Source organism: Lepidochelys kempii, chromosome 1, assembly GCF_965140265.1.
Source record: "Lepidochelys kempii isolate rLepKem1 chromosome 1, rLepKem1.hap2, whole genome shotgun sequence".
NCBI classification, from domain to species: Eukaryota; Metazoa; Chordata; order Testudines; family Cheloniidae; genus Lepidochelys; species Lepidochelys kempii.
In genome coordinates this window covers 210,513,229-210,527,612 of record NC_133256.1, presented here as the reverse complement: position 1 = coordinate 210,527,612, position 14,384 = coordinate 210,513,229, and positions in this window count along the sequence as shown.

The following is a 14,384-nucleotide window of genomic DNA, read 5'->3' as shown; positions in this document are numbered from 1 at the left end:
ACACACAAACAAGTTACAAAACTGAAGCCACAATCCCAAAGAAAGAAAACGAAGTATAGAGCTCTATTTCAAAATATGTGTACACTAAAGATAGGAGATCAGGTGTGGGTGCTTCTTACCCTCCTTGCATCTCTCGATTCCAGCGGTGCCAAGCCAGGATTGGTCACTCAATTCCGTGGAAAGACAAATAAGGGACAAGGCTTAGGGACCCTCTTAGCTGCAGAAGCCTTGGGAGGCTGTCACTTATCTGACCAGCAGATAGATAGTGAAAAGCACTCAAAAATCATGGTGCTGTAGGTCCCCTACTTATACCTCTGTACTCCTTTATTCTCTTTCTCCTTTCTTATGCCAAATTGAGGCTGGTCTGTCGGGGTGACACCAGCTTTCGCAAGAGTAGTTTACACTTGCAAGGGAGAGAAACAATAAGTTTTGTCTACTGGACATTTCTTTTATCAGGGTAAATATTTTCCCACCTAGGATGTTGGTGTGTGTGCATCACGCTGTTTAGTAGGGGCTAAGAGCCATGTCTGTCACAGGGCCTCTGCCTGCTGTGAGCTTAATCGTTGTATATGTTCCCAGAGGCACATTGTAGCAGCACACCTGTGCTTTTCACAGCTTCAAAGGCTGTGCTGGAATATATGTTAAGTGCCCTGTTCCGGCTTCCTCCTGTGTTTCCAGCAATGCTGGTCTGAGGGGGGGGGGTGGCTGTCTGTCTGGCTACACATACCCACCCACCAGCAGCCAAGTTCCCACCTCTGCCTCCTCCCCTAGTATGCTGTGTTCCCTCTCCTCCCTCCCAGTGCTTCCCCCGCTGCTGAACAGCTGTTTGCTGGCACCCCTGAAGGGAGCGGGAGGAGCAGGGCTACAGTGCACTGGGAGAAGGAGGCAGAGAAGAGGCAGGGGCGGGGCCTTGGGGAAGGGGGTGGAATCAGGGTAGGGCAGAGCAAAGGTGCGGCCCCTGCATTCCCCCTACACATACCCCCCCCCTGCCCTGAGCCTCTCAGGGAAGGGGGCTGGGAGCACAGAGCCCCCCCATGACCCCAGCACCGTGCCTTGACTCCTGCATCCCCCCCTCGGACACTGTCACGACTCCAGCTCTGACTCCTGCACCCCCCACACATACCCAGCCCCCCCACACCCCATGCCCTGACTCCTGCACCGCCCCCTCCACATCCCCACCCTGAGCACCAAATGGGAGCTCCTGCACCCCCCCCCACATTCCCACCTGCACCCCTCGCACCAAATAGGAGCTGCCCCAGGTAAGTGCTCCACACCCAAACGTCCTGCCCCAACCCTGAGCTCCCTCCTGAATCTTAACTCCTAACATAACTCCTGGCCAGACCCTGCACCCCAACCCCAGCTTGCTCCTGCACCCTAACTCCTGCCCAGACCCTGCACCCTGAGCCCCCTCCCACACCTTATGTCCTGGCCAGACCCCGCACCTCAACATTTTTTTTTACTTTTTTTTATAAAGCACTCTTATCCAAAGCACTTTACAATAGTTACCTAACGGTACAAACAATATTTGAAAAGATCATTAAGTGGTCCGCCGAGACTCCCAGCGATTTTCAAGAGGTCTGTGGAAAAATAAGTTAGTCTACAAAAACAATCAAGGTACCTCACTTTATTTTCATTTACTTGCTATTATAGGAGGAGGATGAAGAAAAAAGAATGAAAAACGGGGACGGGAGGGAGATAAGAGAGAATGTTCTTTTTCTTGGCTCGGTCCTAAGGAGGGGGCCCCAAAAATGAAGCTGAGCACAGGGCCCCGCTAACTCTAAATCCGCCACAGCTCCCCATGCTACAGCCAGGGGCTGACCACCCCCACCCCCCCGCCAAGCTCCACGTGCCGCTTGCAGGACAGGGGCTGATCCTTCCCTCGCCCCAGTTCACCGCACCACTGCTAGGAACTGAGGCTAACACCTTTCCCACACCGCTGCCAGAAGCTGGGGCTGGCTCCTAACCACACCCCCCCCCCCTCAGCTCCATTCTACCTGGGGCTGACCCCCCTGGCCCTGCTGCCTGACACCTCACATTGCCCCACCCCCACACACACACTCCTCCACACCCCGCTGGGGGACACACAGGACTTTTTTTTTGTAAACTGGGCATTTGTTCATTTGCTGATCAGTTGGCAAGAGCAAACAGGATAAAAGCCCATTTTTGTCAAAAAATGTCAGGATGGCCAGGACAAAGCTTAAAAGGGGAACTGTCCTGGCCAAACGGGGACGTATGGTCATCCTATCTCCAGGCAAGTGGGTCCTGAGGCAGTCCGGCCAGGGCAGGAGCAGACCCTGGCCTGGCTAATTGTGCCACTCCCGAAAGGCTGGAGTGATTCCACGCCCTGGCACTGGGCCGGCCCCAGCTGCGCTGCCACCTCAGCCTGGCAGACACCGTCACCTTCCAGCAGGGTCAGTGAGTGTGGCCAGGGGGCAGGGTGTGAGGGGGGAGGGTCTCTGGAGGTGTGGGGGGGCTGCTGGCCAGTGGAGGGTCTGTTGGGGGGCGGTGCGGGAGGTCTGTGTGTTGGGATGCTGGGCAGTGGCGGGTCTGAGTGAGGTGATGTGTAGTTGTGGTGGTGGGCTGTGGGGAAGTGCATTGGGCAGCAGTGGTGTGGCTGTGTGAGTGGGGTGCTGGGCAGGGATGGTGGAGTGTCACACCACATCTACGTCAGCTCAAGCTTCAGGTCATCTGTTCGATAGGCAAAGGCCTATCAAGCACGAGATGTCAGCAGTCACCACATATCTTTGCATTGCTAAACTGAAATTAAAATAGAAAAAGATCAGCTTTAAACAGAAAGTTGTAAAGAAATCAATAATACAAAACTGGAAACAAAGGAGTACACACAGCCATTTACCGAGTAACTAAAATCCAGTGTGGAAATTTCAAAAATTTAAAAAGCAAAGATGGAAAAATGTTTACAACTGAGTTAGTTCTCAAGCTGTCTGGCAGCATAGAGGACACCAAACACATTATGTGCCTCCACATCAACTGAGGTAGAACAGAGAACCAGTTTGGCAGAGCATTTCAAAGAAGTCCTCAACAGAGCCAGCCCCACCTCAGCAGCAGATTTCAATGAAACAAGCAAACTTGATCAACTTGACATTAGCATTGGTCCAGTAGAGATGTCAGAAGTACAGGCTGTAATTAAGAAGCTGAAAAACAACAAAATGGCAGGAGGTGATCAAATCACAACAGAAATGCTAAAATCACTTACCACAACCCTAAAGTCTGAGCAAAGGAAACACCCTGACCAGTAGTAACATGGAATGATTGTGAGAATACAAATGAGTGATCTTATTGACTGGAGAGGAGTTAACTCTACTTTGTTATGGGGAAAGCCTTCTGCAGTCTGGTTCTACACAGGATGAAAGAGGCAGGATTGGTAAACATGTCTTATAGTGTTCCTTGACTCTGTCTATTTAGTTTAACAAACAGAAGGTTAAGAGGTGACTTGATTACAGTCTGTAAGTACCTCCATGATGAACATGTATTTAATAATGGACTGTTCAATCTAGCACAGAAAGATATAACATGATCCAATGGCTGAAAGTTGAAGCTAGATAAATTCAGACTGAAAATAAGGTGTATATTTTTAACAGTGAAGGTAATTAACCATTGGCACAATTTACCAGGGTCATGTCGGATTCTCCAGCTGAAATTTTTACATGAAGATCAAATGTTTTTCTAAAAAATATGCTCTAGGAATTATTTTGGGCAAGTTCTACTCCTGGGGGAATTCTGCATCACTGTGCAATGCAGAATTTTGCAGAAATTAATGTGTGTGCAGAACTTCCTTTCCTCCTCCCCCCTCCCCCCCTGAAATGGGCTGCAGAAATATTGGCCACCACTAGAGGCCGCTGGACCCAGCAGAGCCCAGCTCACAAATAGAAGACAAGGCCAGGGGGAGGGGAAAGGAACCGGAGGGTTCCCAGCAGCTGAAGTTCCCAGCGTGCCCTGAAGGAAGGAGCAGTAGCGTAGCTATGGGGGGAGCGGGGCAGTAGCTGCTCCCGCACTGAGCAGAAGTGGCGCCTTTTTAATTACTTGGCGCCTTTTAAATTTTTACTCACCCAGCGGCGCTCTGGGTCTTTGGTGGCGGGTCGGGGGAGTGGAGATAAAAAAAGGCGCCACCCCCTGGTACTCACCCGGTGGCGCTCCGGGTCTTCAGCAGCCCTTCTGTGTCGGGTCCTTCACTCGCTCTCGTCTTCGGCGGCATTTGGGGGGGCAGGGGGGTCCTTCAGTGCAGAAGACTGGAGCGCCGCCAGGTGAATACCAGGGGGTGGCGCCTTTTTTTTTTTTTTAATCTCCGCTCCCCCTGTTTTTTCCACCTGGCTACGTCACTGGGAAGGAGGCTGCGGTGCACAGAAAACTCTGCAACCCTGGGAACCAGCATCAGGCTATTTCTCCCTCCAGATCCTTGGGCTCTGAGGAGTAGAGGGTGAGTGTCTGGGCTGGGAGGGTGCGGCTGGGCTCTGGGAGAGACGGGGTGTAAGTGTCTGGGCCAGGCGGGCTCCGCAGATGACCTTTTGGAGGTAGGGGATGTGAGCGTCTGGGCCGGGGGGCCTCAAGGCTGACCTCTGGCAGTGGGGGTGAGTGTCTGGGCTGCGGGGAGTTGCAGCGTGCCTCTGGGGGGGTAGTGACTGTGAGTGTCTGGCCCCCCGGCTGAGCCCTGGGGTGTGTGCGTAAGGGGCAGAGAAACAGGAACTGGGTTGTCATAGGGGTTTAACTCTCTACTCCTGGGGGAATTTTTGTATATGTCTATATTGTGACAGACATACTTGCTGACAGGTATTTTGAAATAAATTACCAAAATAATTGAAACTGGGTGTTATTTTGTGTTATTTTGACAAATAAAATTTGCAGAATTTTAAAATATTGTGTGTAGACTTTAATTTTTTGGCGCAGAATTCCCCCAGGAGTAAAGTTCTATGGCCTGTGTTATACAGGAGGTCAGATTAGATTAGATGATCACAGGATCCCTTCTGGTCTTGAAATCTATGAATCTAGGCAGTGGATGCAAAGTTTACACAAGAACAGGCTGGATTCAAGCCCAAGAGATCCTGTGTAGATCAGATAGTCATATTAAGGACCATTATAGAAGAATGTACAGAATGGCAGGCTCGCTCATCAATTTCATTGATGTTCAAAAGGCATTTGACAGCCTACACACAGTACCGGATATACCATTTCACCAATGGCTCCATAGCTCCAGGCCCAAGTTCAGAAGGGACCCCATAACACTCACTTCCTCCCCTCTCGCAGCACGGCAGATGCTGAGGCCCTGAGCGTGAACCTCAGAGCAGCAGGGATCCAGTATGGGAGCTGAGAACCCAAGGGGCCTTGGCCAGCTCCCTGCCTATAGAGTTCCTGGAGAAGGGAAGGAACTACATTTCCCAGCATTCCCTGGCACTGCAGCTTGCTGTGAATGGAGAGCTGGCTGTTAGAAGGGGGAACAAGTATAAACAAGGAGTAGAAGGCTTTGACCCAGATATCACCCTCAGAAGACTTCCCCAGACTGGATTAGGGATGCTGGTGTGACCTCACCTGGCAGCCCCCAAAGAAGGAATTGGGTGGACTAAATGGACAGTGCACCTCTCTATCTGAAGCCTAGCAAGGGAGGTATGTGGATCCCACCAGAAGTTAAAATGATAAGTAAGGGAGGGAAAGCTCTACTAGAGGACCTGGGCAGCTTTAGATGCAGTATCAGGCACGTAGGAGGATTTCCACATCTGAGCCATGGAAGCAGAAATTGGCTTTTCCTTTCCAGATTTATCTAGTATTCAGAAAGGGAATCTTAGCACCTGCCTTCCAGATTTGAACACTCCCAAAATTCAGGAGTGCTGAAGCTCAATTGTGGCTGCTGTTACTTCATTTCTCCCAAATCAAATATGCTGGTCCACTGTAACTTGCTCTAGAAAAAGTAGGATAAAATTGAGCAACAAATGGTGGCATCTCCCCAGCACTAACTAGGACTGGAATTGCTATTTTCAACAACCATTACCATTTTTTCTTTAGTTTTGTTTGTTTAAAAGGAAGACAGTAATATTCTATTGGCAAATTCCCCATAGAAACGAAGAGTGGAACAAAAGAATAATAAAGGCAACTCAACTTTTCCTCATTTATGTAGGACAGTATTATAATATGGACCCAAATATCCTCCAATCACACAAGCTGAAAATTGTTCCACTTTACTGCAGTTCTGTAACCATGCAGGAACCAGTCCTGTCTGTGTTCTGTGCACATCCAAAATTCCTACTGAATTCAGAAGTGCCTTGCTTTTGTGACCATACTACCTGATATTTTCAGCCCTTGTAAGTGAAGCAGGTTTACGTTTAGTAATTGGGTGGGAAGCCTCTCAGAAAAAGTTAGGTGCTGTGGGAGGTGTTGCTTATTCACTAGGTAATGTGAGACCTTCCTGTTACAACAGTAAACCTGTGCAGCATAGAATGCACTTTGTTCCTAAAGTCTAGTGTTGTTCAGGCTTCTAACCAGGGCAAGACTGTACAGTTGTGGGGTGCAAGGCTGGGGAATTGGCTGGAGCCTCTCTATTGTTGGTTCATGAGTGGCTGGCCAACCATTCATGTAACTCAGTTGGGTGTGTCCCTGCCTGTGGATGTCTGTAAGTGGCTTAAAGGCTTGTGGCTTAAAAACAACATCACAGTGCAAGAGGGATACCCTAGATTGGTGGGACAGAGGGCTCAGTGGTCCCACAGTCCAGGTTGCACCCCAGGAACCCCATCATATGTGGTCAATCTGGTTTTTCATTTTGCCATCTTATGAATTCCATGTTCTTCAAGTAGTATCCCTATGGGTGCTCCACTGTAGGTGTATGTGCGCCCCTAATCAGAGATTTTTGCTAGCAGTAGCTGTTGAGCCCGCGTATGTGCCCTCCCTCCCTCATGGTCTGCCTCCAGGCTATTTAGCACTGCACGGGCAAACCCCCCTCACTTCCTTCTGTACTGCCTTGAGCAGTCATCCCTTCCTTATCTGTGTCATTAGCACAGGGCTGGCCTTACCATGAAGCGAACTCAGGCGGCTGCCTCAGGTGCCAGACTGTGGGGGGGCGCCACTAGGACCCAGAGTGTAGAAAATGTGTCTGCTGCTGGTGCATATGTATTCTCTCTGCTCTAGATGCACAGAGATGGTGGAATGCTGTGCTAGAGGAAGGCGGGCACAAGAAACATAACAGGCAGGCAGGCGAAAAGGTGAGAGGGAATAACAGAAAGCAGCAGGAGCTGCAGGGAGATAAAGGAGGAGGAGTGTACCTCTCTAGCACCCCCAGGAGCCTGGACTGATTAACACCAGCTTCTCAGGGAGCTTCCTGTTGCTTCCCTGAACCCACTTGAGGAGAACAGGCAGATAACTGAAGTAGGAGCCAATTAGGCCCTTAAGACGCTGATATCTTGCCTCACTCAGGCCTTGCTACCAGCCTGCTTATTTGTCCCCTTCAACTGAGTGTTGAGAGCCACTATACCTGGCACAGAACAGCAGTTGTGAGTGAAAGAAGAAAACACCCCTCTGGGACAGCATTCAGAAAAAGAAAGAAAGCAAAGGAAAGCTTTTCTAGCTAAGCAGAAAGGAGCTCTCCTGAGATACATAGAAACAAATGTTCATGCTGAGCCTTCTGGCCCCACGGAGGATGTGAGTGGTGAGGAGATGCCTGATCTTCCAGTTAGTCAGAGTGCAGGTGACCTGGCAGTTACCGCAGCATCCATATGTCCATCTCAAATGGATGTAACCATGCACACTCCTGAAGAAAAGTGTAGATCAGAGAAGAGTGTGGTGGAGGCACAAGAAACAGCTGCTGCTGAGTTTAGTTCCTTAAGTCTAGATGATCCAGGACTGTGGACCCACTTGAGCAGTAGCCCGAGGGACTTCCTTGTACTGCATGCACCACAGCAAGTGAAAAACTTCATGTTCCCCAAAGACAATGAAAATAGAAGTTTCCCTCCAACACGTTACTGGCATGAAATCCCCAATGGTGACAAAATGGAGAGGCCATGGCTTATGTACTCAAAAACCCAGAATGCTGCGTACTGTTTTGTTGCAAACTCTTCCAGTCTAATGTTCCAGCCACGTTGGATTCTACAGGAACAAAGGACTGGAAGAATCTGGCTAGAAATCTGGCATGCTATGAGAAGGCAGCAAATCACCAGAGAGCATTCCATAGGTGAAAAGAGCTTGAGATGAGACTAAGGTTAAAGGCCACCATAGATGATCAGCATCAAGAGAAGATTGCATCAGTGTCTCTTTACTGGCAAAATGTTCTGAAAAGGCTCATTGCCATTGTGAGAATGCTTGCTACATAAAACCTAGCGCTGCATGGCACTTCAGATCAGCTGTATGTGCCAAACAATGGAAACTTCCTTAAAATTGTGGAGCTGATGGCTGAGTGATGCTGTACTCTAGGAGCATCTAAGAAGCATCACCACCCAAGAAATGTACACACACCACTGCCTTGGGAAAACAATTCAAAATGAGATCATACAGTTACTGGCAACAAAAGTCAAACAGAAGATTGTGGCAAATCTGAAGTCAGCAAGATGTTACTCTGTTATTCTGGACTGCACACCTAATGTCAGCCATACAGAACAAATGACTTTAATGGTGTGTTTTGTAACAGAACCTAGTGAAAATGTCCCTGCAATGGTGACTGTCAGAGAGCATTTTCTAGAATTTATTCACATTGATGATACTACGGGAGCTGGTATAATACATGTGTTTCTTTTTTTGTCCCATTCATGCAGTTCTCATTCATTGAACTTGGTGGTCAGTGATGCAGCATCAGCTTCTCGTGAGGCTGCTGAATTTTTTTAATGTATTTTTCTTTGCATCAACTCATCAATGGCAAATTTTGAAGCAACTTCTGGGAACATCCTCTCTGACACTGAAACCACTGAGATCCACACGATGGGAAAGTTGAGTGGAGGCAATAAAGCCTATCAAACACCACATTGGTAAGATAGATGATGCCATAGTTGCCATTATGGAATATAATGCTATGACAGGAACTGTTCGTGGGAGAACAGTGGCAGAGGGAAATGGAATCACCAGAAACATACATAACTTCAAATTTCTGTGTGGCTTAGTGTTGTGGCATGACATACTGTTTGAAGTAAATGTTGTAAGCAAGAGACTCCTAGGTGGTGACCTTGATATATCTGTAGCAATGGAACAACTGGGCAAAGCGAAGTCATATCTACAGTCTTACCGGTCAGATGAGGGATTTCAATATGTTCTGAAGAGTGCACAGAAGTTGGCAGAGGAACTTCACACTGAAGCTGTTTTCCCATCCATTCAAGAATACAGGAGTCACCGAAGAAGAAATTTTAATTATGAGGCACAGGATAATCCCATAAGAGACCCCAAACAATAATTCTAAGTTGAATTCTTTAATCAGGTGCTAGATTGTGCAATACAGTCAGTTGAACGTTTCATGCAGCCCAAGGTACACAGCAGTATATTTGGGATGTTGTATGATATTCCAAAACTCCTCACTATACCTGAAGAAGACCTACACCAGCAATGCAGGGCACTAGAGACAGTGTTGACTCATGATGACATGCGCAATATTGGTGTGAGTGATTTAGGTGATGAACTTGAAAGCCCTTTCAAGATACAATTCAGCAGGATCAACTCCAAAGGCTGTTCTGGAATATATGTGCACAAATAAGATGACCACCCCCTTTCCAATGCTTTTGTTGCTCTGCGCATACTTCTAACACTTCCTGTAACAGTTGCCAGTGGAGAACGCAGCTTCTCCAAGCTGAAGTTAATAAAAACACATCTATGCTCCACAATGACACAGGAGAGGCTGGTCGGCCTTGCAACCATCTCAATAGAGCATGAGCTGGCCCAGACTGTGGACCTTCAGCAGGAAGCTGTTCAGCTCGTTGCAACCAAGAAGGGATGGAAAGCACCACTTTGATTATTCAAACAGATAAAAATGCCAGTGTTTACTACACAGACAAGAAAAGTTACATTTGCTGTTCAGGCATTTGAAAGTTAAGTGTTACTTAAAATTTGTGAACAAGGCATTTTATTGGGGTAGGTAGCAGAGCAGTACCATGAGAGGAGTAGAACAGGAATAAGGCAGAATTGAGCCTTTCCAAATTTTGGCCCAAATGTGGGTGCATGGGGGCGCCATTTGAGCTACCCGCCTCAGGTGCCAAAATCTTGAGGGCCAGCCCTGCATTAGTATAATTAGTGTTTGTTTTGTTACCTTTGTTCTCCTTAAAAGTAGTTAGGCTAGTGCTTCTTTATTTTATTTTATTCTATTCTAGTCTAGTGTATTCCTTGGGGTTAAAAAAAAGAGAGAGAGAGAAAGAAACAGAACTTCAATTTTCCTGCCCTCTCTGGGGGCATTCCCAGATATCTAGTAGACTCATTCTTTTTTTTTTTTAAACAAAAAAAAAGTAAAGACGATGTTCTTCTGCATTCCTCACTGCTAGAGGATGACAACCTGCTGCCTAGGGGCATGCCTGGCTCCCTCTGCTCCAAGCAGTGCCTCTCCTGCCAGGAGTCAGTTCCTGTAATGGCTAGACACTCTCACTGTGCCTGGGAGAACCTCACAGAAGTGCTTTACTTGCCACAGCTAAAACCGCAGCCTCACAGAAGCTGGGAGCTGAAGTTAAAACTCCTCCCTGTTAGGATATAGATATTCAGGCCTGTCTGTAAAGGCCTATACTCTAAGAATTTAGGTGTATTCCTATCACTTGGCTAGTTAGAGGTATAAAAGAAAGAATCAAAATCACTGTCTGCCAGTGTAAGGGCCTTCTCTTACTGTGACAGTCTGAGGCCCTGTTCTTTGGCTAAGCGACAGAGGCAGCCATAAGCTGGGAAGTGAATGGTCACATCCTCACATTCCAAACTAGTCACATTGAAATAAGGTGCTATTGGGCTGTTAGGAATTTAATCCTGTCCTTATAGTGCCTATCACCTCCAGAGAAAGGGAAGTGCCTAGAAGCTGTAAAAGGAAATTGAGGTTGATAGTTTTCTGTCTGGTAAGAACTCACTTATCAATAGACATAGCTGGGAAACTCTTATGTCTTTACAGATGTAGTTGTGAAATCCTCACTTCTGTATTGTTTTGTCATTATAGTTCCCACTTTGCTATTGTTTATTGGCATGGTCTCTGTCTGGTTCTGTGATTGCTTCTGTCTGCTGTATAATTAATTTTGCTGGGTGTAAACTAATTAAGGTGGTGGGATATAATTGGTTAGCTAATCCATGTTAGGATTGGTTAGTTAAATTTTAGTAGAATGATTGGTTAAGGTATAGCTAAGAATATTACTATATAAATTAGGGGCAAACAGGAAGTAAGTTGGGATTCGAAAATAAGGAAAAAAGGAACTTGTATTTAAGCTTGCTGGAAGTTCACCCCAATAAACATCGAATTGTTTGCACCTTCGGACTTCGGGTATTGTTGCTCTCTGTTCATGCGAGAAGGACCAGGGAAGTGAGTGGGTGAAGGAATAAGCCCCCTAACACTCCCTATGGAAAAAAACACTTCAGTCTGCAGGGGACTCTGGTGGGTGCTGACCCTGGATCATCCCCAGAGCCTTCACTTCAAAAGGGGTCGAGTTGTGAAGAGGAGAGGAGAAGAAGAAAAACAAACAAACCACCAGCAGACTCCCCACCCCCCCACCCCCGAGGCTCCTCCAAGCAGCTGGCTAGCCAGAGGGGTTCCCCAGCATGGCCATCTCAGCACCTATCCAAACACATGGGTTCTTCTTCGAGTGCTTGCTCATATCGATTCCAATTAGGTGTGCGCACGCTGCGTGTACAGCAGTCAGAGAATTTTTACCTTAGCAACACCAGGTGGGTCGGCTGTGGAGCCCGCTGGAGTGGCATCTTCATGGAGCCTCCTGCCAGACACTAGTTTCCAAGCTTTGTCGGGCCTCAACCAGAGCCTTCAAAGCTTCCCAACCTCGACAGCAAGAACGTGCTTGAGTCTTGTAGGGCACATGGCTTCCTGCACATACGTGACCTGGCATGCCAGATTACAGCTCCGCCCACTTCAAGCCTGGCTGGCATCAGTCTATCGTCCAGGTCGAGACAGCCTGAACCTGGTGGTCACAGTCCCAGAAAAGGTCCTTGTCTCTCTCCGCTGGTGGCTAGACCCCAGGGCAGTATGTGAAGGGGTCCCCTTCCACACCCCTCAGCCCTCCTTGTCCCTCGTCACGGACGCGTCAGCCCTGGGATGGGGCGCACATCTTGGGGACATCCAGATGCAGGGTCTGTGGGCCCCGTCCAAGCTCTCTCTTTATATCAACGTGCAGGAGCTGATGGCGGTGCATCTTGTGTGTCAAGCCTTTCGGGAATGGTTGCATGGTCGTTGTGTGGCAGTCCTCACAGACAACAGCACGGCCATGTTCTACATCAACAAGCAAGGGGAGGCCCGTTCCTCCCTCCTCTGTCAGGAGGCCACTCGACTGTGGGAGTTCTGCATAGCCTACTCCATTCACCTGGTAGCGTCTTTTCTCCCAGGGGTCCAGAACACATTGGCGGACCACCTCAGGAGGTCCTTCCAATCCCATGAGTGGTCGCTCCGTCCCGATGTCATCCACTCCATCTTCCTAAAGTGGGGGGTTCCTCAGGTTGACCTGTTTGCCTCGTGCAGCAGTCAGAAGTGCCTGGTGTTTTGCTCCCTTCAAGGCTGCTCTCCGGGCTCTCACAGACACCTTCCTACTCCCATGGACGAGCTGATTGTTTTACGCCTTCCTGCCGTTTCCCCTTGTACACAAGGTCCTGCTCAAGGTGCACAGGGATAGAACACGGCTGATTCTGGTTGCCCTGGCATGCCCCAGGCAACATTGGTACACCACACTGTTGGAGATCTTGATGGATGCCCCAGTTCCACGGCCTCTTTTTCCGGACCTGCTCACTCAGGATCACAGTTGCCTCTGTCATCCCAACCTACAATCCCTCCACTTCACAGCATGGATGCTGCATGGCTGAGCCACTCAGAGCTCCTCTGTTCTCATTTGGTGCAGCAGGTTTTGTTGGGTAGCAGGAAAGCTTCCACTCGGGCCACATATATGGCTAAATGGAAGCGATTCTCATGCTGGTACACTCACCATGGCATGCCCCCCCATCCAAGCGTCCATGCCTCTCATTTTGGACTATCTCCTGAGCCTGAAACAGCAGGGCCTAACAATATCATCCATCAGGGTCCACCTAGTGGCCATTTCAGCTTTCCACCCGGGAGCGAATGGCCGATCTGTCTTCGCCAACCCCATGGTCGGTAGGTTCCTTAAGGGCCTGGACCGTTTCTACCCACAGGTACGGCAGCCAGTCCCCACGTGGGACCTTAACCTGGTCTTCTCCAGGCTTATGGGGGCCCCGTTCGAGCTGTTGGCCACCTGTTCCCTCTTATACCTCTCTTGGAAAACAGTGTTCTTCGTCACTATTATGTCGGTGAGGCGTGTATCCGAGCTCAAAGCTCTTACCTCGGAACCACCATACACGATCTTCCATAAGGACAAGATGCAGCTATGACCCCACCCAGCCTTTCTTCCCAAGGTGGTATCAACCTTTCATATCAACCAGGACAATTTCCTCACGCTTTTTTATCTAAAACCGCATGCTACTCGTCAGGAACAACAGCTACACTCCCTTGATGTTTGTAGGGCCCTTGCCATCTACAATGAGCATACGAAGCCGTTCAGGAAAACGACCCAGCTCTTCATTGCGGTGGCAGACCGGATGAAGGGCCTCCCAGTCTCCTCCCAGCGGATCTCCTCTTGGATCACGTCCTGTATCCGTGCTTGCTATGATCTGGCCGGTGTTCCAACCCCGCCCCTCAGCGCTCACTCTACAAGGGCTCAGGCCTCCTCGGCAGCTTTCCTGGCCCAGGTTCCAATCCAGGAGATCTGTAGAGCTGCTACTTGGTCTTCAGTACATACTTTTGCCTCTCACTATGCCATCGTCCAGCAAGCAGAGAAGATGCGGCATTAGATAGAGCAGTCCTACAATCTACGGTACTTCACTCCAACCCCACCACCTACGTGAGGCTTGGGAGTCACCTAATTGGAATCGATATGAAGAAAAGGCGGTTACTCAGCTTTGTAACAGTTGTTCTTCGAGATGTGTTGCTCATATCCATTTCAAACCCGCCCTCCTTCCCCTCTGTCGGAGTAGCCGGCAAGAAGGAACTAAGGGGGCGCTGGGTTGGCTGGGGTATATATCCAGCGCCATGAAGGCCCCACTCCAGGGGGCTCCACAGCCAACCCACCGGGTGTTGCTCGGGTAAAAATTCTCCAATGGCTGTGCATGCAGCATGCACACACCTAATTGGAATGGATTTGAGCAACATATCTCGAAGAACAACAGTTATAAAGGTGAGTAACTATCTTTTCCAAGTAGCTGGCCAGCCAGTGGGGCTC